Genomic DNA, 23,936 nt, shown 5'->3' with positions numbered 1-23,936 from the left:
GTGTTTCGTGAAGGCATTCATGTTGCAGTGAAGGGGCTCTATACCGCCTACGAAATCGGCATGTGTCTCTGTGCTGCCCGTCGAGAAATAGAGAAGAGGGATGAACGCATCTGAAGCTTGGAGGCTCGCGTGGAAGGGGCTGAGCGTGAGCTAAGGAAGGTCAGGGTCATTCACGGACAACCCGTCGGGCAGGCTAACCCAATCGTGGAAGAAAAGGTCACCCAGCGGCTTATCAGTACTGCGCTCGTCGATTGAGATACGGCGAGCATGTTCGCGATGGAGTCCGCGAAGGGGAGGGCCTATGAAAAAGGCTTCCACGATGGTCGAAAAGTCAGGATACAGAAGACCAAGGAAAAACTCATCGAGGAGGTTTGCCGATGCGAAAAACGTGGATTTAAGCACGGTTGGATCAAGGCGCTTCAGGCTGAAGAAGCTCTCTAAGCAATAGGCGTCGACTCAGCATTGCCACTGTACCAACGTAACCATCTTCCGTTTGCCATCTTTGAAGTCGAGCAGAGTGAAGATGAGGGTGACGTTGTATAAAAACACTCAATGTAACGTTCGAACGCGGATCGCTTTCCCAACTATGTAATTATTGCATGATTGAATAAAATGCCCTATTTTAAAAGTTTCATTGTAATTTGAATTCAGCACACACGTGTTTGCATGTGTTTCATTTATAAACATTGACCGCCCGAGTCAACTTGGCATTTTAATTGCGAATGGTTTCATGCTTGCTTGTCATGAGCACTCTTCATTAAATATGTATTTTGCATGTGTTACGCGCGGTCAGTCGCACTGATGAGGCTCCGAATTCGATGGCTCAACCGGCCCAAATGCGTCATGCATCGGCGGCGCCGAATCCGGAGACAGTCGGCGCATGGAGTGGCTGGCCAATATCGCTCGGCGTCTGTCTTTTGGAGTTCAATGTTAATGAAATCGCCTCGAGGTCAACGTAAGACATCTAGAAATAAATCACCTCGGAGTTTTTGCTTTTGTGACTTCGCTTTCAGTGCTCAGACTCGATTTAAAACGATTTTGTTGCGTGGGGTTAGATAACTATGAATGTCGAATGGAGTTTTTCTTTAGCAGTGGAGAAGAAGCTCGGACTCAGGCTGAGCTTGACATTGTAATGAATCGCAGCAGAGAACCTACTCATGCTGGAGGTAGGGCGTTCAAAAGACGGGAAAAACATCAGCCTCTAAGTCGTCAAAGCAGATCACCTCGAAGGGAGAAACAACAATACCGAAGTTCCCTGCAATCGCGACCGAGAAATGAGACTAATGTAGCGCTGCGACCGTTGGGTATTATTGTTTTCGTGGGGAATTCCTTCCATGTCTTGGATCTTGGCCTTGACGTTGTCTATGGTGTCAAAGGTCCCAACCTCAAGGGTGATTATTTCGTCGGTGTGAATCGTGGACCCTAGCGCGGCCAGATCAAAGCATTTCAAGTTGCGAGTGCTCCCTGATCGGTGGGCGTTGATTCGGTGCTGCCGCTCGTCCCAACACGACGCCGTATGAGAATAGATATTGTAATGCTTCGAACGCAGATTGCGTGTTTTGTAATTACTGTTTAATCGAATAAAATGTTTCATTCTAGAAGTTTATCTCATTCTGAATTTTTGTATGCTTAATTAAGCATCTTATTTTGGATGCTGGAATGTTTAGTCTTGTTCACACGGTTGTACTGGTTCAACCTGCATATCCCTGTTTCGATGTGTAAATGTTTTCATTATGGAGGGCGCTCTGAATTCGGAATATTACTCGGCCCTCGAGCGCCGCTCGGTGACACTGGTCAACCGAATTTGGAGGCTTTATCAGCCCAAAGACGTCATGCGCCGATGGGGCTCCGAATTCGGAGACTTTAATCGGCCAATTGTGATATCCACGAAGGGGGCTCCGAATCCGGAGGCTTTGCCGGCCCAAAGACGTCATGCGCCGATGGGGCTCCGAATTCGGAGACTTTAATCGGCCAATTGTGATATCCACGAAGGGCGCTCCAAATTCGGAGGCTTTGAGGGCCCAAAGACGTCATTCGCCGATAGGGCTCCGAATCCGAAGACTTTATCGGGCCAATCGTGACATCCACGAAGGGCGCTCCGAATCCGGAGGCTTTGAGGGCCCAAAGATGTCATTCACCGATGGGGCTCTGAATCCGGAGACTTTATTGGGCCAATCGTGACATCCACGAAGGGCGCTTCGAATCCAGAGGCTTTAATCGGCCAATCGTGATATCCACGAAGGGCACTCCGAATCCGGAGGCTTTGAGGGCCCAAAGACGTCATTTGCTGATGGGGCTCCAAATCCGGAGACTTTATTGGGCCAATCGTGACATTCACGAAGGGCGCTCCAAATCCGGAGGCTTTATTCGGAATACTTTTGAGCTGGATTTCACAGTGAGTAAGCAGGAATCTTTGCATTACAAAAGTGGGAAGTGTACATGGTGAGCCATTCAGAACTAGTATCACTCCCCACAGGTCAGGTTTAATGATAGAACTTGCGCAAGTGCGTTAGGAGCAAGGCCGCGGGCCTAATTTTCCATCAACCGGCTCCTTATCATCTGGAAATACTTTCAGGAGAAACTTTCTCGGCGTGTAGCGGCGCAGCTGGACGTGTTGAGCATACGTCTTGGGAAGCTGCTGCTGGTATCGCCTAGGGCTCCCGTGGCTTATCGTTAGGGAGCCGTCCGACATCAACGAGACTGTCTCGATTCGACATTTTAGTGGAGTTGACCTGCGTCTGCGTTGGTGTCTTTCCAGAAAGGAGATAGCATGTTTGTGCGAATTGCCGGCAACCACGGATTTGCTCAACGCCGTGTTCGGTCAGGAAGCATAGCAGCTGATGATAGGTGCTTGGTACGCCCCGAATAGTATGCAGCCAAGTTCGTCCCATGATGAGGTTATACGGCGAAGGGAGCTTAACGACCATGAATTCCACATCCACTGTTTGGGAGCCCGCCTGAATGGGTAGCGTGATTTTCCCCAACGGGTACTCTGGATTTGCGTTGAAACCGAATAATGAATGAGGAGCCAGAGACAGGTTTGATTCGTTGAAGCCGAGTTTGAGGAAGGTCTCGTAGTACATGACCTCTGAAGTGCTTCCCTGGTCTATGAGGACTCGTTCGACCGTAAATCGGTTCACGTGTAGTTCAATGACCAATGGATAAATATGGGGGAGCGTTATGTCAATAAGATTGGAATCGTCGAAGATGATACTCGGAGCTTCGTGGGGTTGTTTCGCTCGTATGCGTTGCTTCTAGGGGGCTGAATGAATTGAGTGTATGGTACATGGCGTTGGAAGGCTGTATATCATATGTATAACGCCGAGGGGAGGTGACTCCTGCCGAAGGGCAACAGTTTTGATTGTGTTCTTCCAGATGTGTTGCTGGAGCCGATCATCTTGCACCAATTCCTCGAGGTGGTCTTTCAAGGCATAGCAACTGTCCGTATCATGACCATGATCTTTATGATATTCACAATGCCTATCCCGCCTTCTCGTGTCAAGAGGTCCCACCATCTTGGACGGCCATTTGAAGAACGAAAGATGTTGGATTTTGGTCATAATCGAGCTGATTGGCTCTGACAGCTCCGTATATTTCTTGTCGGGGCGCTTTGTGTGCCTGCTATCGACCTACAGTTGCTCATTTGCTTGGTGCGAGCATTGATCGCTGGATCGGCAAGAGTCCCGTCTCTTGTCTCGTTTAGCCCGCTGTCGTGGTTCAGGGCTCTGAGGTGGTGCGGAACTTATTGGCTGAGCGATTTCGAGAGGGGTCGTTTTGTTGGCCACGTGTCCGGCTTTAACCCGCAAGGCGTCGTCTTCCACTTTGTAGTATTCCTCGACTTTCTTCATCAACCCCCAGACTATTTTGGGGGGTCTTCTAGTCAAGGAACTGCGGAGGGCACTATCTGGGTGTAATCCCATTTTGAAGGCGGTGATGGCCATGGAGTCGTTGCAAGCGTCATCAACAAGATTAAAGCATTCCCAATATCACGCCGAATATGCTCTTAGTGTTTCTCCTAGCAGGATTTGCATTGCCCAGAGAGAGTCGACTTGCTTTGGCTGGACTTCGTTGGTGATGAATCTGGCCCTAAAGGATTTCTGTAGTTGGTGGAAGGTTTTGATCGAAGCCGGCTCCAATTTATAATACCACTTGACCGCCAATGGTCCCAAACTGCTGGGAAATATTCAGCATATGAGGGCCTCGTCGTCTGTATGTAATGTCATGGCCTGCTTGTAGTGGCAGATATGGTCGGTGGGGTTTGATTTGCCGTCGTACAAGGTGAACGACGGTGCTTTGAATTTCTTGGGAAGCGCAGCCTTTGCAATCCGTCGTACGAAGGGATCGTGTTGGTCTTCGTCCGAACTGTTCCTTTTTCGCTTGTGCATTGCACGAGGACTTTCTTCGGAAGAGCTGGAAGTTTCGTGTCGTCCCTTCTTTCTGGGCTCCGGGGATAATGAGTCGGAGTCGCTATCAGTGTCTTGTCGTGCTCGAGGTTGTTGACCACCTGCCTTCGGAGGTCATTCTGGATTTGGGCGTGCAGCTTGCTTGGACTTCGCCATTTCCAAGGCCAAATCTTTACGAAAACGTTCGTTCTCAGTGATCATGTTTTCTAACCTCTGTTCATTTTGCTTTGTTTGTTCCATGATCGCCTGCATTGTCTCGTGCTCCGAAGTCGAGGGTGAGGCAAAATTCAAGGCACGTCTTGCGGCGATAATCTCTGTTCCGAGCAAGTTTGTTGGAGTGGTTTCCTCTTGCGGTATAGGGTCGACAATGATTGTCGGAGGATCTTCCGTCACACTCTCCATGGATGTGCTTGAGTATTCCCACAGACGGCGCCAATTGTGGATAAGTGGTTTGGAAATACTCTTCTGATCCTGGGGAACGCTCGTGATCCTCTTCTAGTCACCTGAAAAAGAATAAACACTTCGGTCGGGGGTGCCGGAATTAGCACTCCGACGGGCAAGTCAGTAACCACACTCAGGAATGCTTGTATTCTAAGTTAAGCACTAACATTCTCACATACCTTTCTCAGTCTGTTGTTCCTTTATTTATACTTGTTTCCTAGGCCTTATGACCAGACCCACTTGTCACTCACTGTCCTCCTATTTACTCGGCTCCATAGTTCAGTATCTGTTCGTCCCATCTATTATATTCGGCGTCCTCATTGTCAGGATAGAGCCGTATACTATGTGTCTTCTAGAGCACGCTCCTGATTATTCCAATTATCCAGCTCCCACAGTTATGAGTTTTGAAAAGTGTTTTAAAAAGAGTTTTTGAATTTTGAAAAGAGTTTTGAGTTGTATTTTGAATTTTTTGGATTTATTTTTTTTAAATATTAAAAAAAAATATTATTTTTATTTTAAATATATAGTTTTTATTTAATTATTTTATTTTAAATATTTTATTTTATTTTGTAAATATTTTAATTTTTAATTTTAATATTTTAAATTCAAAACACAACTCCACACTCAAATCGTAACCAAAATATAACTCAAAACTCAATTCAAAAATTATTTTCAAAACTCATAACTAAACACATAATTCGAAACTACATACTACTTTCAAAACTCTACATTCAAATCATAATCAGCACATAACAAAAAAAAGAAAAATATTTTAAAATATATTTATAAAATAAAATATTTAACATAAAAAATATTAAAATAAAAAATAATTTTTAAAATTTTTTTTAATATTAAAAAAAATACAGCATATAAATGTATGAAATATAGTGCAAATTAAAATAAATAAATAAATACTTAAAATATAAAATATTTACCCTAAAAAATAAAATTAAAAAAGTTTTTAAATATTTTAAAAAATAAAGCTAACAAATTTCAAAATACAACTCAAAACTCTTTTCAAAACTCATAAATAAACAAATGCTGTCTTTTCAAAACTCAAAATACAACTCCACACTTAAATCATGATTCTAAAAATAATTTTTAAAAATAAAAAAAAAAACTTAAAATTTTTTCTTTTAAAATAGAATTTTGAAAAGAGTTTGGTTTTAAGATTTAAAAAAAGTTTTGAATTGAATTTTGAGTAGTATGTTTGGTTATGGGTTTTGAAATTAATTTTTGAATTGAGTTTTTTGAATAATTTTGAGTTTTGTGTGTGGTTATGGATTTTGAAAAGTGATTTAAAAATTTTGCGTTTGAAATCATGATTTCAAAGATAAACCAAGCATAACCTTATTGAATGAATACGTGGTCACATAATTTTCTTAATTTATATGATAATTTTTGGCCTGACAGAAATCAAGTCAGCTTGGCTGTGTGTAGGAGTGCAACTTGGGCGGTCTCAACCCGAGCAACTCGAACTCAGTCGGAATTTTTTTAGGGTTTGGACAAGATATTTTCAAATTTAGTACAGGTTTGGGCAAAAATTCAAAAGCCCGAATTAAATTTGGACGGGCTTGGGCAAAGACGTCAAACAACCCGAGCAACCCGAGCAACCCGAAACCCGAATTATACATATATAGATATATAAAAATATTAAATATACATATAAATTATTATCCATTACATGATATTAAAGTAATTTAAACTATTAAATCATATTGAATATATATTAGATATACAAATAACATAAAATCTTACTTTTTTATTTTCACTTATAAATTGTAAAGACTATTATAGTGGCATCTCTCTTAAATTATATAAATTATTTGTTTTGATGGTATTAATGATTTTCTATTAAAAAAAATGTAAATATAGTTAAATTTTAATAATTTAATAATGTAGCTGCCAAAAAAAAAAATTGAAATTCATTTACAATTCAGGCAATTCAGACAACTCGAATAATTCGAGTTTAACTTGAATCAAGTTTGGACAGACAACCTTATATTACAATTCGAGTTTGGACGGATCTCGACAAGTCTTAACATAACTTGAGCTGAGTTTAGACAACCTCCGAACCTGTCCGAGCCCGCCTGAGTTGCCCCTTAGTTGTATGGGCTGGATTGTGTCATCTGAAGGGATCATCGCTTGATCAGATCTATTTTTGAGCGGTAAGATTGCTCCTGTGTGTTTGAAGATATTTTGGGAGATTGCAGTGAGTTGTTTGTTTCTATGATAAGGGAATCAAATGGCTCTCGATGAATGATGTGGTATGAACCCTTGAATTTGCGTTGGAATTACAGGAGAGTGGGGAGGAGAGAATCAAACGTGATCGTGCTCACAAAGAATTTGAGGACGAAAATACCCTTTTGTTCAATGATGGAATTGAGATGATTGAGATCAATGGTGGACAGGTGTCCAACAGTGGGATGACAATGACGAGCAATAATGGCACGAGGAGCATTTAGACGGTGTTTGGCGTATAAGTATAGGAAAATTGTTTGAGACCACTAAAACAATGAGCTCTAATAGCTCTAAAAACACTATATTCTTAATTGATTTGATGTTTTGCTCTTTATTTTTTTTTATTTTTTTTTATTTTCTGAACTGTCAGCTCATTAGAGCTGGCTTAGTGGTCCATTTTTAGTGGGATCTATCACCACTGTAAGTATAGCTAGAAAGGTTGCCATATTTTATTATGAGTAATACGGCAAAGGAGGAGTTGATGTGGTTTTGATGATTTAAATTATTTATTTTATCAAGTATTTTATATATTTTATTTATAAAAAAATTAAATTGATTTGATAGTTGTTATTAGTTTATTTTATTGTGTTTATCATCAGAAAAATATATGATTTGTCTTTTTGTCATCCTTTTTTTTGTAAAGAATTGAAGTAAATTAAATTAGTTATAGTTATCGGATTGACATAATTTTTTTATATAAATAAAATATATAAAGTATGCGACAAAATAAATGGTTTGAATCATTGAAATGGAATCCATAATATATTTTATGGGATTGGACAGCGCCCTCCAGTTTAAAATTTGGATTGGATGGAATCCTTCTTCTACTACAAACTCACCCTTTTCAAATTAGAAATTATCTATAAATTAATCTCTATCACATCTTCCATAAATCTCACACTTATATAAATTAATCTCCAAACTTTCCTTTTTATTATTGTTGTTAATTGATTATGTCACGTGTATGTAAGTGATGACTTGCGACTTGGGGAGAATTTTTTTTTTAACTAAAATAGTTAAAAAGTTATGTTGTCACATTTTATATATTCATTAATTATTTTTTTCTCATAATTATTTATTTAATTAAAAAAATTATTTTAAATATATTAATTTTTTTTTTCATCTCATATAAAAGTTAAAAAATGACTAAACAAAGCTTCTAAGAAATTTCAATTCCTGCCCTAAGAGTAATCAATAACTATGCATTCATGTTGTTTCGCAAGAAAGCAAAATAAAATAAACAAGTTATAATTATCGGATTAATTTTATTTTTTTTATATAAATAATATACATAAATAATTTTACAAAATGAACGATTTAAATTATCGAAACGAAATCTGTGATAAGTCCAATGAATCCGAATAACATTATCATGGATTAAACGCAATGCCAATAATCCTATAATATTCCCGAATGATTAAAAAGGATTTAGATCATAATCCATTAATTTATATGAAATCCACGTGAAACCCACATAAAAAATCACAATAACTTGTTTATTTCTTTGCCACACATGTCACATGAACTAATCTTTCATGCAAAATTATTTGCCCTTTTCCTTTACCTTTACCTTGGTGATATCTAGTGTCCTTGGGTTATTCATGTAACTTGTACAACACTAGTTCATTTCTTCTGGTTTTCTGGTTGGCTACAACAAATGAAGATGCTTCCTCATTATTGCATGAAGGAGCCACAATGCATTTGCCTAGTTTGATAAAATTGAATTTTGTAATCAGCTTTTTTCTTATGTTTAGGTTTTGAAAATGTGTAAACTTATGCTATGTTATTGTGTTTTAGCAATGTTTGTTGTATAACTTTCCGATGTACTTAAAAGAAAAAAAAAAAAAAGAAGCAATGTTTGTTGTTTCATAAAAAAAAAATATTTCAAATAAATTTTCCTACAAAATGCCATACTTTTTTTTAAAAGAACTATCATGTTAAGTTTATATATATTAACAAAAATAAAAATATTATCTATTAATGGTTCGTTTGGCATTGACTAATATAACTAATTTTTTTGTGCCGGAATTTTTTTAGTTTAGTTTGATTTTTGTTTTTGGATTTTTTTGACTTGTGTAAAAAAAAAGTGTAATGATTATGAATAAAAAATAATATTTTCTCATATTGACTTTTGTAATCAATTTTATTTTTTTATGATTTTTAATCCCAAAATAAATACCAAATCAGGACTAAGTGAGATCTTAATTAAGAGCATTGAGATCCCCACAAAAACTCTACCCCACAACCCAACATCATCCTATGTGAAAAAAAAAAAAAAAACATAGAAGAATCACACATTTGGGAGTTATTGGTGTCCCCAAATTAGAGGTCCCCGCAATTAATGACGGCAGACATTAGGATTGTTGTCAGTGTTCATAAAGTATATAAAATATATTAAAATATGTAAAAATATTTTAAAATATATAAATAATATATAAGATTATAATTTTTTATTATTTAATATGTATTATTGGCAACCTTTAAAATTAGTGAGACCCTTATTAATATATTATGTTGGAAAATTTCTTTCGAAGTGACTTATGCATTTTTCTGTAGCAGGCCATGTGCACATTGGGCCCGACTTAGGCAATAATGGAATGATTTCGGAGTATCACCGGCTAATATCTATTCACATGGTGCTCAGAATTAATAATAAAAGTTTTATAGAGCATCTCTAACTCACTAGGCATATAATATTTGTTAGTTAAAATACTTAATGTGACTCACTTTTTTCAATTCCAATGCACTAGGCATATGATTAGGCATTTTGGCTCAGCTCACATTCACTAGCTACATGTAGCTAGCCTTCAAGGCTAGGCAAAATGTATTTAATCATTAGGATTATTTCCCTCCATCTTTGTTGTTGATGTGGCATTCTATAAAATTAATAGTATTTAGATGAATAGCTAAAATAAAGAGCATGGTTGGAGTAGAAACATGAAACAGTTGACATGCAAAATAAAATGTATACTTTATAGTAATATTTAGATAGGTAAAATGCCTACTACCATTGGAGATGCTCTTAGAGCATTACTATTTAGATCTATCTAAATGTTAAATTCACTTTTTTATATTTAATGATGTGTTAAAAAAATAATAGATTGATAATTGAATATCTTTAATTATCAATTAATATCTTCTTCACACATTATTGGATCTGGAAATTAAGTTTAAAAAATAAATTTTTATATTGTTTTTTTAATCATTATTAGCCAAGTAAGAGGCAAAATTACTCACTTAATATATGGGACAAATTACCAACACTTTTTTGAGATTGACTAAAATACAGATTTTTCCTGAAGTTTAAGAAATTATAAATTGTTTCCTGAAATTTATATTAACATAACAAATGAGGGGACAATTTGTTATGTAACTATAAATTTCAAAGGATGAGATATAATTTTTTAAACTTTAAAGAAAACTCGTATTTTAATTAAGGTCAAGTTTGGAAAGGCTAAATAAGTGTACTTTTTGACTTTTTTTTGTATTATGTATAGAAAAAGTAGAGAGAAGATGTTGATTGATGTGACTCAAAAAAGATAAAAAGATGAAATAAGTACACTTTTTTTTATTAGCCAAACTTGGCCTAAATCTCGAAATGTGTTGATGACTTACCGAATTTTTTTTTTATTTAGGAGTTATTTAAGATGACTTAAATAAATACACCTTTTATATTTTTACGGAAAAAAATATAAAAAAATAAAAAAATAATATGATAAAAAAAATAAAAAAATAAAAATATAATTTATTTTTAAATTGTACCTTAAAAACCCCTGCCCCATCCTAGAGGGCAGAGGTTGGGCCCAGATTTTGACTTGGACAGACGACCTATATCGACTAAAGTACACGGGTAATGTCATGGAATATATTTATTTTTTTAATGTATTTTTTCAATGTATATTATATATTTTTTACTAAATATTATATACTGTTTTTGATAAAGTTATGACAGTTTATATTTTAGAAATGAAATTATATATTTTTATAGTAATGTTTTATATATTTTATTAAAAAATATTTAGATAAAAAATAATAATATTATCACAAAATAAATAACTTTATTTCTCATAAATTATCATAATTCTATAAAAAAAATATTTACTATAAAAATATATAATATACATCACAAAAATACATAACAGGCATATATAAAATTTTCCAAAGAAAATACATGCAAATCAAAACAAAACAAAATAAAACAAAAAATGCACAGCCATGCATGACCATTGATTTCTTATCCAGGGCTTTTTTTTCATGCTGCAAATGCCAATTTTGTCCTAACAAATATCAAGAAATTAATATCTAAATTTAAGAGACAGAAAGGCCGAAAGGGGGAGATGAAAACTAAAATGAAGGTGAAATCATACCACCTCTATTTCTTTTTTGTCTTGCTTGAGCAGCTTCGGCTAAAAAAAAAAAGTAACTCAATGATCTCTGAGTGTTGCAATGCCACCAGTGACGAACCGACACATAGACCACCAGGGGCCACGGCTCCACTCAAATAAAAAAATTTATTAATATATACTACTTCAAAATAAAATCAGCAGTGCTTTCGACTCTCACTGGGGCACTCCAAGTGAAACCCCCCAACCCCCCCCCCCCCCCTCCCCGCCACGTGACAGCCTGTCACCGCTGAAATTTTAAAAAAAAAATTTTTTTTGACCAATAAAAAAAGACTCTGCACCAAAAAAATATTTGACCAATCAAGAAAGACCCGTGCACCCCACTGGGATTTAAGTCATTTTTCAAATAAAATATTAATAATATATTCATTGTTTAAGCAAAGATGCCCCTCGGCTTTTGTTTTTGTCATTGTCAAGTGGGCCCCACCTATTCATTATATGGCCCAGATCTCTTCTTTTCACAAAACAAAAAGTTCACTTCTTTTTCTTGGTGAGAGAGACAGAAATCAGAAAGGAGAAAAACCTAAGAAGGGTTTTAACTTGCTTCACGCGGTCTTATTAATTAATTAAAAACGTAGAGTTTTTCTTGGAGTCAAACCAACTTGGAATAGTAAAAAAGTGTTGCTTCTCTTATTAATCTTTTTATTATTATAAGTATGTGATTTATATTTTTTTTTCTTTTGTTTTTATTTGTAAATTATTATTATTTTTTTTTCTTCTTTTCAATGTCATATTGATGTAATTGTAATATTTTTAATTTTACATATTAAGAAAAAATTATGAATTAGGATGTATGATTTCAATTATTAGGGTTTTTTTTAATCATATTTGGGTAAATTTATTTTTATTTAGATTAATTATAAGTGTTATAAATTCAAAATTAAAATGAATTGAAACTTGTATAAATTTTATGTGTTGAATTTGAATTCTGAATTTTTAAATTTATATGAAATTTGTTTTAATTGTATTTGTTATTTTAGGCACAAAAAATTTTTATGTCCTGTGATATATATATATATATATATATATCTATAATAAAGTAGGATGGTTTTTAAATTTGTCTTACTAGGACATTTAGACAGCTGAGATCTATTCAAATTATAAAATAATGTTTAATGACTAAAATATATATATTTTTTGGCAATTTTACTAAATAAAAATAAGTGAATATATAGATTAAAAAAATCAAAAGACTAAAATTTAAATTAACAAAATTAAGAGCGCATGATTTATTTTGTAACAAAATTCAAACTTTAAGAATTTGTTTATAATTTTTCTAATTTTTTATTAATAAATAATACCAACTACCCCAGCGGCTCAATAAATTTTCCAAATTTATTAGACTACACTACCCCATCCTAGGCTGCCTGGATCCTCTGCCATTCTACGCTGCGGTGTCATGGTGCCAAGTTGCTTTGGTCCTTTTTTATTATTTTTTATTTTTAAAAGCCAGGCGACCCACGTCAACCAGAGCAATCAAAATTAACTCATTTATGTAAACACGAAAATTTTATTGAAAAATAATAATAATATTGTCCTACGCAAAATGGCAGAGCTAGTTTTGTTCTAACAAAGATCAGGAAATTGATATCTAAATTCAAGGGAAGAAGCCCAAAAGCAGAGATGAAAACTGAAATGAAGTTCACATCACACCGCCTCCATTAATACTATGTTTGATTGAGAAATTTGAGAAGAGATTTAAAAAGAAAAATAAAAAAGATAGATGACATGTAAATAAAATTTACATATATTTCATATAATTTCACATGTTATTTTTCTTTCCTTTTCTAAATCCTTACTAAATTTTCCAATCATTCACATAATTTCACACGTTATATTTCTTTTTTTTTCTAAATCGTTACTAAATTTTCCAACCAAACACAGCGTAAATGTCACAAGCATGGTTATTATTATCCCATGCTCTGTATCATTTATTTGATTAAGAAGCATATATATGAATGTTCTACATCTTTCTTTTTGTTGTATATCATATAATCAAATCAATCCAACTTTTCTTCATTGATCTTGGAAATTCAGATGCATCTATTAGTAATGTGTTTTGGTTGTATTCTCCGTGCTTAACTTAGAGATTTGGGGAATTTTGAATTGAACAGAGATGATCTTTGTTGATTTCCCATCAATACTGACCATGAACAAACCTATCTGGTTGCTGCACTCAAAAGCCTGAGATAGTGTGAGTGTAACAGGGATCCCATGAGTATATTCCACAGGAGAATCAACATGTTAATTTCTTGAACAAACTGATCAAATGATTGATATCCACCTGATCATTAAATTTGGCAGAAATTTGTAAAGCATTTACAATGAGCATCCCTTCAAGTTTACGAAACAGTTTGGCATACTATCATGGTTGATTGTTCTCATGTAGATTAATCAGACATTGGTTTCACAATAATTCCAAAAACATATGATTTATACACAGATTATGCAATAGTAGATTTGATTCTCAAAGATACCAGTTCCAAGAATTTTCGGACATGAAGGCCAAAAAGCAATCCAAGCAGTGTCTCTAAATCAACGGATCTTCAAAATTTATGGTTTGAAAATGTGAACTAGTTAACAAACAAGTGGTTTTAAGATAAAAGAAAAGATTTTTATGCAAGGGTTTTGAGGGAGATAGAGAGGAAGCCGGAGCAGAGATGCTCTTTAAGGGTGAAGATCTCTCTCTCGATCTTGCAGATTCTCTTGATCTTTGGCCGGCGGAGGAGAGAGAGACAGCGAGAGTAGGCGATGGGGGGGGGGGGGGGGGGTGGGGATGGGTTGGAAAGGATCAACGGAGCTGGATGGGATAGGCGGTGAGGGCTGCCGGCAGGAGCTGTTGGGTGTGGAGTGGGGGCCTTCTGCTTCAGCTTCGCTTTTTGTGTTTTGTTTTTGGTTGCACCAAAACGACATCGTCTTGGTGCACTATAAAATGCACTACACTACATCCCTAGCACTAAGAGGATTTGGACTAAAAAAAAAAAAAAAAAAAAAGAAAAAAAAAAAGTAAATTACAAATACATCTTTTAAAATTTGATTAAAATATAAATTATTTAATGTAATTTTAAAAATTACATTCTACTCTTTGAGATTTATAATTTTATAACAAATTATCTCTTTATAAATAAATCATCAAATCAATTAATAATTTTTAATAATATTATAAATATGTTTCAATTAACAATTTAAGTAATTTTATTATTGTATAAGAGAATAATTATGTATTTTATTTTTTTAATTAATTTTATTAAATAAAATTTTTTAACAAAAAAATATTTATAATTTTTTAAATTATAAGGGATAATTTATAATTTTAGCAAATCATAAAAAAATGTATCTCTAATTCACCCCCAAAAAAAAATAAAAATAAAATAAAATAAAATAAAGCAAATGCATTCATCACCATTCATTTCTTATCCAAAAAGGTAACAAGACTTTTTTCCACGCTACAAATGCCAGTTTTGCCAAACAAAGATCAAGAAATTGATATCTAAATTCAAGAGAAGAGAAGAGGCCCAAAGGGGAGGGAGAGATGAAAACTGAAATGAAGATCAAACCATACCACCTCCGTTTCTCTTTTGTCCTGCTTTTGATGATTTTGCTCCATTTCTGTATATGTGGAGCAGCTTCGGCTAAAAAGGGCTACTCGATGATCTCTGGTGAGTGCAATGCAACCATTGCCGAATGCTTAGCAGATGAGGGAGAAGGAGAAGAAGAGTTCTTGATGGAATCAGAGACGACTAGAAGGTTTCTTGTTCCTAACTCACAGCCAAAATTGGGTATAGTAGCTGTTACACAGAGAGGTCCGGTATGCAACCCAACGAAACAGAACGATTGCACGGGGATCTACTTTAATAATGCGGGGCGTTGTACCATCCGCGATCGATGCCACCGAGATCCAAATACCCAGTGAATTGAATTGATGAAGCCGCAACAGTCTTTTCATGTGATGTCCCGAGTAGTCTGGAACATATGGGAGAATTTTGTGGCTTCTTGCTTCTTCTTTATTGATTTTTCTTGTTTTGTGATCGTAATAGTGTCTGTATGTCTTTAAATAACAGTGTGATTAGATGTCGTAAGCATCTTATTATTATTATCCCCTGTTGTATCATTTATTCGATTAAGAAGCATATATTATACATATGAATGTTCTACTTCTTTCTTTGTTGTCAAACCAATCCAACTTTTCTTCATTGGTCTTGGAAATTCATATGCATCTATTATTAGTGTGTTTTGGTTGTCCTCTCCAAGTATAACAGAGTTACAATTTTAAGAGTATTTGCGCAAAGACTTCATAAATTATTGAGAAATAGAATTTTAGTTTCTTAGGTTATGTTTGATTTATAAGATTCATAGTGAATGTATTAATAATTCTATTAAATTAGTGTGATATTCACTATCTAACTGAATTAGTAAGATAAATTATCTCTTTATCTATTATTTGATTTATATTTAATAAGAAAAAAATATGAATATAGAATTACAATTATATTTATTTTCTTTTTTAAACTTACTCTTCATCGATATTTCTTCACAATCTTTACTTTATCAAATTTTGAAAAAAAATTATAAATAAATAAGGATAAATTATACAAATAGCTCATGTAGTTTACACGATGTGTCAATTTGGTCCCTATAGTTTTAATTTACTCGATTCTGCCCATTAATTTAACAGATTGTGTCATTTTAGTCTAATAAATGATAATTGTTAAATTAATTTAACAGAATGTCAAACAATGTGTCAATTTGGTCCCTGTACTTTACACGATGTGTCAATTTGGTATCTGTAGTTTTAATTTTCTTAATTTTGACAGGGACTAAATTGACACATTGTTTGATTTTTCGTTAAATTAACTTAACCATTATTTATTGGACTAAAATGACACAATCCGTTAAATTAAGAGCCAAAATCGAGCAAATTGAAACTACAGAAACCAAATTGACACATCGTATAAACTACAGAGACTATTTTCATAATTTTCCCAATAAATAAATAAATAAATAATAAAAACACAAAGGTCATGTTTGGTTTTTTTTTTTTTAATTTTTTTTTAAAAAATATAAACTAATATGATAAAATATATATCAAAAAATATTTTTAAATTTTAAAAAATTATTTTTAGTCTTCTAAAATATAAAATTATATAAAAATAATAAGTGTTTTAATTTTTAATCAAGGGTAAAAGAGTCTTTTTATTTTATTTCCCAGCTCAGGATATATAATCTCATCCCTACCCTATTACTAATAATCTTACAAATTTGTTGGTTAATTATCCATTGAATTAATAATCCTAAAATAAAATTTCAAAATAAACACAGGATTATTGGACTCACAGATTAATAATCTCAATCTATGCTCTAATCTTGTCAATCAAGCACGCCCTTAAAGTATAAAAATGTACAAATTAAACATGCCCCCTAAACTATAAAAATCGTATAAATAAACTCTCTAAACTATTGACGTATTTTACTTTGACTCCTTCCGTTAGGGGCTCTTATCATTATATTGTAGGTGGTACATTGCTATTATAATCTAAAAATTAGATTCACTTTTCAAACACAATAATGTGACAATTAATAAAAATATTTAAGACAACTCTCTCTGTCATATATTTTATAATCATTAGTCAATTATGTCTTTTACACATCATTAGGTTAGGTTTAGAAAGTAAATCAATAAATCATTTTTTTTTAAATAGATCATTTTTTTTCAAATAAATATAATAAAATTATAAAGATATGATTATCGGATCAATTTAATTTTTTTTTTAATGATCTACACATAAACTTGACAAAATAATCTATTTTAATTATTGAAATCAACTCCGTAATGAGCTCCGCAAGAGCTAACAATACCACCAACTAGAGACAAACTTGTCCCTTAGTATATGAGTAAAGTTAGTGATCTATAAATTAGATTTCTAAATTTATTCACAATAATATGATAAGAAAAATAGACTCTACACAAATAAATATATAACAAATTAAAAATTAACAAGTATTATATTATTGTGAATCAAATTATAAAAAGTGTTTCGTAAGTCTTAAACATTTTTCATAGGATATTATGTTGAGGAATAATTCCTTTCGACAATAATTTATTCATTTTTCTATGGCAAACCATGTGAACATTGGGTCCGGCTTAGGCAATAATGAAATTCTTGTGTGATTTTGGAATGTTATGGGACAATGTGTCTGTACGGGGAAGAAATAATTCTCCTCGTATAATCCTATTAACTAAGTCCACGCTCCTCCGTACGACGTCGCTTTGTCACCTGAAAACACAAACGTGAGCTAGCCGGCGGGTGTGTGTGCCGGAAACCTCTCCGATGCCTAAGTCAGAAAACTTGACAAATAGACAAAGCTCAAGATGTTCAGAAAGCAAAATTGTATGTTGTGTTATGTTGTTACCTCCCCCAAGGTGATGCTTGTGAGCTTTTATAGATTTCGAGTGGCACAATCCTAGTAGGACTTTTATTTCTCCATGCAGAGTCCTCCTAGGATTCATACTCCTAAAGGATAATGCTTATCCTTTTACATCCCCCCCACTGCTTAAACCAAGTGGGATGGTTTTCACTATGGCCGAACTACCACTTGACCGAAGTAAAACTGGCTATGTTGAGCCACAGAGTAGGCCGAGCTATCCTTAGTTCGGCTCTCCCTCTACTCCTCCTTACCTCGGTTTTCTCCTGTTCAACCTGTGGTATGTTTGGACCGGACTAACGATTTACGACCGGTATAACTTCAAGACCGGTATATCTTCAAGACCGGTCTAATTTCAAGTTACTTCCAGACCGAAGTACATTTACCCTCGAACCGAAATATCTTCATCTCTTTCTGGGCCGGAGTAACTTTATCTCTTAAATCGGAGTAACATTCTTATTCTTGGACCGGAGTAAGTTTTACATCTTCATTGGGCCTTTTTGTCCTTCGTACTTTGGGCCATAAAGTTCATCTTCGCAGCTCGGCCCAATTTTTACCAAAAATTACCCTCTCAATTGCCCCTTAATTCCATCTGCATAGCATGATTGGGATTACCAGTCCACTAGCCGAGCTGGCGTTTTTAAGTTTTTCCAGCCGTGCTAAAAATACTTTAGCCTCTCCAGCCGAGCTAAAAACTCTTAAACTTTTAAGCCGAGCTAATTTTACTCCGAGCTCTGTTTTGCCCGGTCAAAACGTCTCTTCAATCATAGCGCCTGTAACGCTTCCCTTTCCAGTGACACGTGGCAAGCTCTGATAGGCCGTGGCCAACTGTCACGCCGCCCTACGGAAATTTTGTACAGTTCCCGCCACTTTTTGCCGCTCGTTCTTTTCACAAAACATCCCTTCATCTTGAATCATTCACTCACACTTTTCACATTCTTCTCTCTTCGTGCCTATGCCTTTTCAACCTGCTTTTGTGTTCTTCACTTGCAGCCACTGTCTTCATTTCTAGTCCCCTTCTCTCCAATCTGGTAAGTAAATCTTTTTTCCTTCCTTGTTTTTGCTTTCGTACATGTTCTATGTATTTGTTTCTTACTTTCTATGTTTTTGCGAAACAGTTTTCCTCCATTTCTGCTTTGCTTCTTGTACTCTTATGAAAAAATTAGTAAGAACTAATGTGTATGAACTATTCTGTAGAAAATTGGTCTTGAATCCAAAATCAAGTAGCAACCGAGCTAGGACACTGTTTGTCCTATATAAGTAGATCACTTTAGATAACAACCGAACTAGAACTTGTAGAAATAACAGTAGTTTCAGTAGGTTATCAACTCTTGAGACACTCTAACCGAGATAAATCCACCGAACGAGTCTTAAACTCCTCAATTTAGGAACCAGTCTCCAACCGAGCTCAGCCTTTGGGGCTAAGCCAGCTTTCCTAGTTTCTAAACCAAACTCAGAAAAGCTGCCCCTAGAGGCTCAGCCGAAGTAATAAAACTTATTGAACAACCGATTTAGGCCTTTGGGGCTAAACCAGTTTTCTTAGTTCTTAGACCGAACTCAGAGAGCTGCCCTTAGATGATGAACCGGCCTAAAAATTGATTAAAAAGCCAATACGCCGAGATATATGCCAAGGTCGAGCTACTAAAAACACTGCTCAAACCGAGCTATCAATCATTTCCGCTGGACCGAGATAGAACCTTTCCATTTTTGCTGAGCCTTGCTTTTAATTTGTAGCACGGTCTTATGATCTGTGCTTAACCCCCATTGTTTTCTACTTTGCAGACTTAGGCTGTCCAGACACTCCTTTGTGCGCTCGACCGAGCTACCGAACACCATTTTTGCACCGATATAACTTATTTGTAAATTATACCATAAATGGGGAAGTATAGGCACCTAGTAAATACTCCGGGCGGTCTAGCCGAATTTAGGAAAGACTACCATATACCTGACGACGTTCAACTGGTTCTGGCCGAAAAAGACATCATTCTCTGGGACAAAGAAGGCTTCGTTCCCTTCACCCTTTTATCCATCATAGAAACCGGACTACGGTTTCCGGTTCAACCGTTGATCTGCGAGTTTCTTAGGCAGACTAGAATATGTCCAACCCAATTATCCACCAACTCATACCGCATAATTATGGGGATAGCCGAACTGAACCGTCAGGCCGGACTAAACCTTGGGTTGGCCGAAATCTTCCATCAATATTCAATCGGCTCAAAGGACGATGGGTGGGTTTACTACCTTAGGATACGCCGCCGCCGAGAGAAGATAATTAAATATACACCGGACAAAGACCTAAATGACGATGATTTTTTCTAGGTCTCTGGGAACTTTGAGGATTTTCAAGCCCAAATTCCTGGCCGACCTATAAATTGGAAGAAAGGAGAGCCTGGTAATTTAACTTCGGTCTTCTTCCTTGCATTTTTTACTTCGGCGTGTTAATGTTCCAACCGGACTAACAGTTGTCTTTTCTCGCAGATTTTGCCCACCTTCATTCCTTATATAGATATCCAAACCTTGGAACTTTACGAGCCGCACTACGATACCCTGAACGTAGTTTGGCCAAGTTGTTGAAATTCGAACCGACCTACCGATATAGCGGTCGCCGGAAGGCCAGAGTAACTGACTTCCTTTTAGAAGACGCCCCTGAACCAGACCCCTCCTTGCCTGAGATCAGACTAATCCCGCTTACAGCCGAAGAAGAAATGGCAAAGAAGAACAGAGTCAGGGCTCTTTTAACCGAAACAACCAGGCCCGAAGTAACGCCACCCAGTCAACCGCAGCCTGCTGTTGTAGCCCTCCCTTCTCAACAGCCGTCCTCTTCCCGCCGAGCCAAGCGCGCCCGGACTGCTGAAACCGAACAAATTTTGGTGGATGAAGCAGAACCTGCACTTCCGCCGAGCTTGCCTCCGAGCCCCCAACCAGAACCCTCTGACCGAACTACCGGCAACTGGGCCCCAAAACTTACTTTCAACAACCGAGACATCCGAGACACAGACTCGGTTGTTGTTGAAAAAGACCACCTGTTGGCCTTTAATCTGGCCAAGAGTGTGTGTCTGCCCAAAGACATGGAGCACCATCAAAAACAGTTGAACACCGAACTGAAGTCTATCCGGTCTTCAACCAAATCCATGATCCTGGTAAGTGACTTCGGTCGTATTTCGGTCTACTTTCTTTTTCAACTTCTACCTCGGCTAAGTGGAAATCTCTGCTTTGTCAGGCCATCCAGAAAAACCAAATTACTCATAGGAAAGTGCTGGAGCTAAGGAAAGTAACAAGGCAGGCTGCGGCAGAAGCTGAGGCAAAAGCGGCCGAGTTGGTAGAGGCCAGAAAAGAAATGGCCGAGCTACGAGGTGAGATCGGCAGACTGACCGGACAGGTTAGTTCGGCCGAAGCCGAAAAGCAAAAGACTGCCATTGCTCTGAAGGACAAGTACCTGCGTGAGCTGGTAAAACTTGAAAAGAAGAAAGACGCCGGAATATCCCAGGCAAAGGAGAGCGCGAAAGAGGCCGAGAAGAAAGGTTTCAAGAAGGCGGAGGATGTATACGTCAAGCAATGTGAGGCTGCCAAGGAGTTGTTCTTTAAGTGCGGCTGGAGGGGAGCCGTTGAGAAGCTCGGTCATGATCCACAGACCGAGGTTTTCAACCCTCCAGCCTACTTTATACCGAACTCCCTCTTGGAATTTGCAAATGCCATGCAACAGGGGTTTCTTGAAGGCTCAGATTCTGATGAAGATTCTGCCTCTGAGGATACTCCGGTTGTCAACGTAGATCAGACAGTTCGGCCGGAGCCCACAGTGGAAGATCTAACTGTTGATCATCCAAATGAAACTGTGGTTCCGGTCGAAACCACTCTTGTGACTGAAAACGTCCTGCCGCCAGAAACCGGTCTTCCTGTTGACACTGATGCTGCTTTTGACGCCGAAATTGAAGATCTTTTCTCTTGACTTTATACTTTTTCTCTTTTTGTTACTTTTGTTTGTAACCGGGCTGCGACCCCTCCTATGTTCCTATTTTGACTTTTAATGAAATGAAAATTTGCTTGAACTCTTACTTCGGTTGATGTGTATGCTTACACTTGAAATGTCTTCTATAATTCCAACTGTTATTTCGGTTTTAGATGGTTTAGCCTAACCATGCTTACCAGCCAACCACTCCTTAGCCGATGTAATTACTTCGGCTGAGGAGTATAAAGAGTAGAGATAATCCGGCCAACCATTCCTCAGCCATGCCCATACTTCGGCTGAAGAGTACAAAGAGTTGGTTTAATCTAGCCAACCACTCTACAGCCATGCCCATACTTCGGCTGAAGAGTACAAAGAGTTGGCTTAATCCAGCCAACCATTCTTCAGCCATACCCATACTTCGGCTGAGGAGTATAAAGAGTAGAGATAATCCGGCCAACCATTCCTCAGCCATGCCCATACTTCGGCTGAAGAGTACAAAGAGTTAGTTTATTTCAGCCAACCACTCTTCAACCATGCCCATACTTCGGCTGAAGAGTACAGAGAGTTGGCTTAATCCAGCCAACCATTCTTCAGCCATACCCATACTTCGGCTGAAGAGTACAGAGAGTTGGTTTAATCCAGCCACCACTCTTCAGCCATGCCCATACTTCGGCTGAAGAGTACAAAGAGTTGGTTTATTTCAGCCAACCACTCTTCAGCCATACCCATACTTCGGCTGAAGAGTACAGAGAGTTGGTTTAATCCAGCCAACCACTCTTCAGCTATACCCATACTTCGGCTGAAGAGTACAGAGAGTTGGTTTAATCCAGCCAACCATTCTTCAGCCATACCCATACTTCGGCTGAAGAGTACAGAGAGTTGGTTTAATCCAGCCAACCACTCTTCAGCCATGCCCATACTTTGGCTGAAGAGTACAAAGACTTGGTTTATTCCAGCCAACCACTCTTCAGCCATACCCATACTTCGGCTGAAGAGTACAAAGAGTTGGTTTATTTCTGCCAACCACTCTTCAGCCATGCCCATACTTCGGCTGAAGAATAAAAAGAGTTGGTTTATTCCAGCCAACCTCTAAGTTAGTTTTTTTTTTTTCCCAACTAACTTAGAATAATGTTTTGTTATTCCGACCAAACGTCCTGCAGCCTGGATCTTTATCCTGGGCTTAGGAAGGGTGTTGGTTTATTCCAGCCAACCTCTAAGTTAGTTTTTCCAGCTAACTTAGAATAATGGGTTTGCAATATTCCTATCTATACTAAAGCTAACTCTTACAGAGAACAACTCATGCTGAAAAAGAATTTATAGTCTTTATTGAGGAAAAGGAAAAATTACATATGCTTTGAAAGAGAAAAAAGCTAAAAATAAAATAACTTGAGATTGGCCGTGTTCCATGGCCTAGGGATTGCTTTGCCGTCCTCGTCTTCTAGGTGGTATGCCCCTTTGCCTTAGGGCTGAGCAAGGAATCCGTGAAATCCGTAATCCGATCCAGTCCAGTCCAATCCAGTAGGTTTGGATTGGTTTTTTGAATCCGCGGTTCGGTTCCGGATTGAAAAATTAAAAATCCGTAGTTCACGGATTGGTTCCAGATTGAATCCCACGGTTCCGGATTGAAACCGATCCGGACCGTATACAAATAGTCTATATTTTTATTATACACCCTCCTACATAGTATCTTCTCTTATTTCATATAAAACTTAAATCCAAACCTAAACTTGCATAGTATCTTCTTTTATTACTTTTGTTTGCTAGTGTTTAGTGTTAATTTGTAATGGTCTAAATACTTATGGTGGAACTAGTTTCTTTATGGTTGTTTAAATTCTAGAACAGTTTGTCGTTATTATGAAAAGACATATTGCTATTGTGAAACTAATATGGTGCTATATTTATATTTTTATGAAAATAAAGTGTTATATATATATTTTTGTTATTTAATTATATAAATCCGTAGTCCTAAACCGATCTAATCCGTATTTAAATAGATTGGTTCGGATTGGTTCCACGATTTAAATGGATTGGATTGGTTCCAATTTTTCAGGATCCGTAGATAACAGATTGGTTTTGGTT

General features: G+C 36.4%; 1 long non-coding RNA gene across 1 annotated transcript in view; it reads left to right on the top strand.

Annotated features, from left to right (window-relative positions):
* LOC145804381 (uncharacterized) overlaps positions 1–15,646 on the top strand; it is a 143,148-nt gene extending 127,502 nt beyond the window's left edge. The window contains exon 2 of the long non-coding RNA XR_014345987.1: positions 15,002–15,646. This is a non-coding gene — a long non-coding RNA (uncharacterized LOC145804381). The remainder of the gene's footprint in view (positions 1–15,001) is intronic.
* The last annotated feature ends 8,290 nt before the right edge of the window (positions 15,647–23,936 follow it).

The sequence above is a fragment of the Camellia sinensis genome, chromosome 1 (assembly GCF_055761805.1).
Source record: "Camellia sinensis isolate YWXY chromosome 1, ASM5576180v1, whole genome shotgun sequence".
In the NCBI taxonomy this organism is placed as follows: Eukaryota; Viridiplantae; Streptophyta; class Magnoliopsida; order Ericales; family Theaceae; genus Camellia; species Camellia sinensis.
Note: the sequence above shows the minus strand (reverse complement) of the source record. Positions and strands in the feature narration are given on the sequence as shown.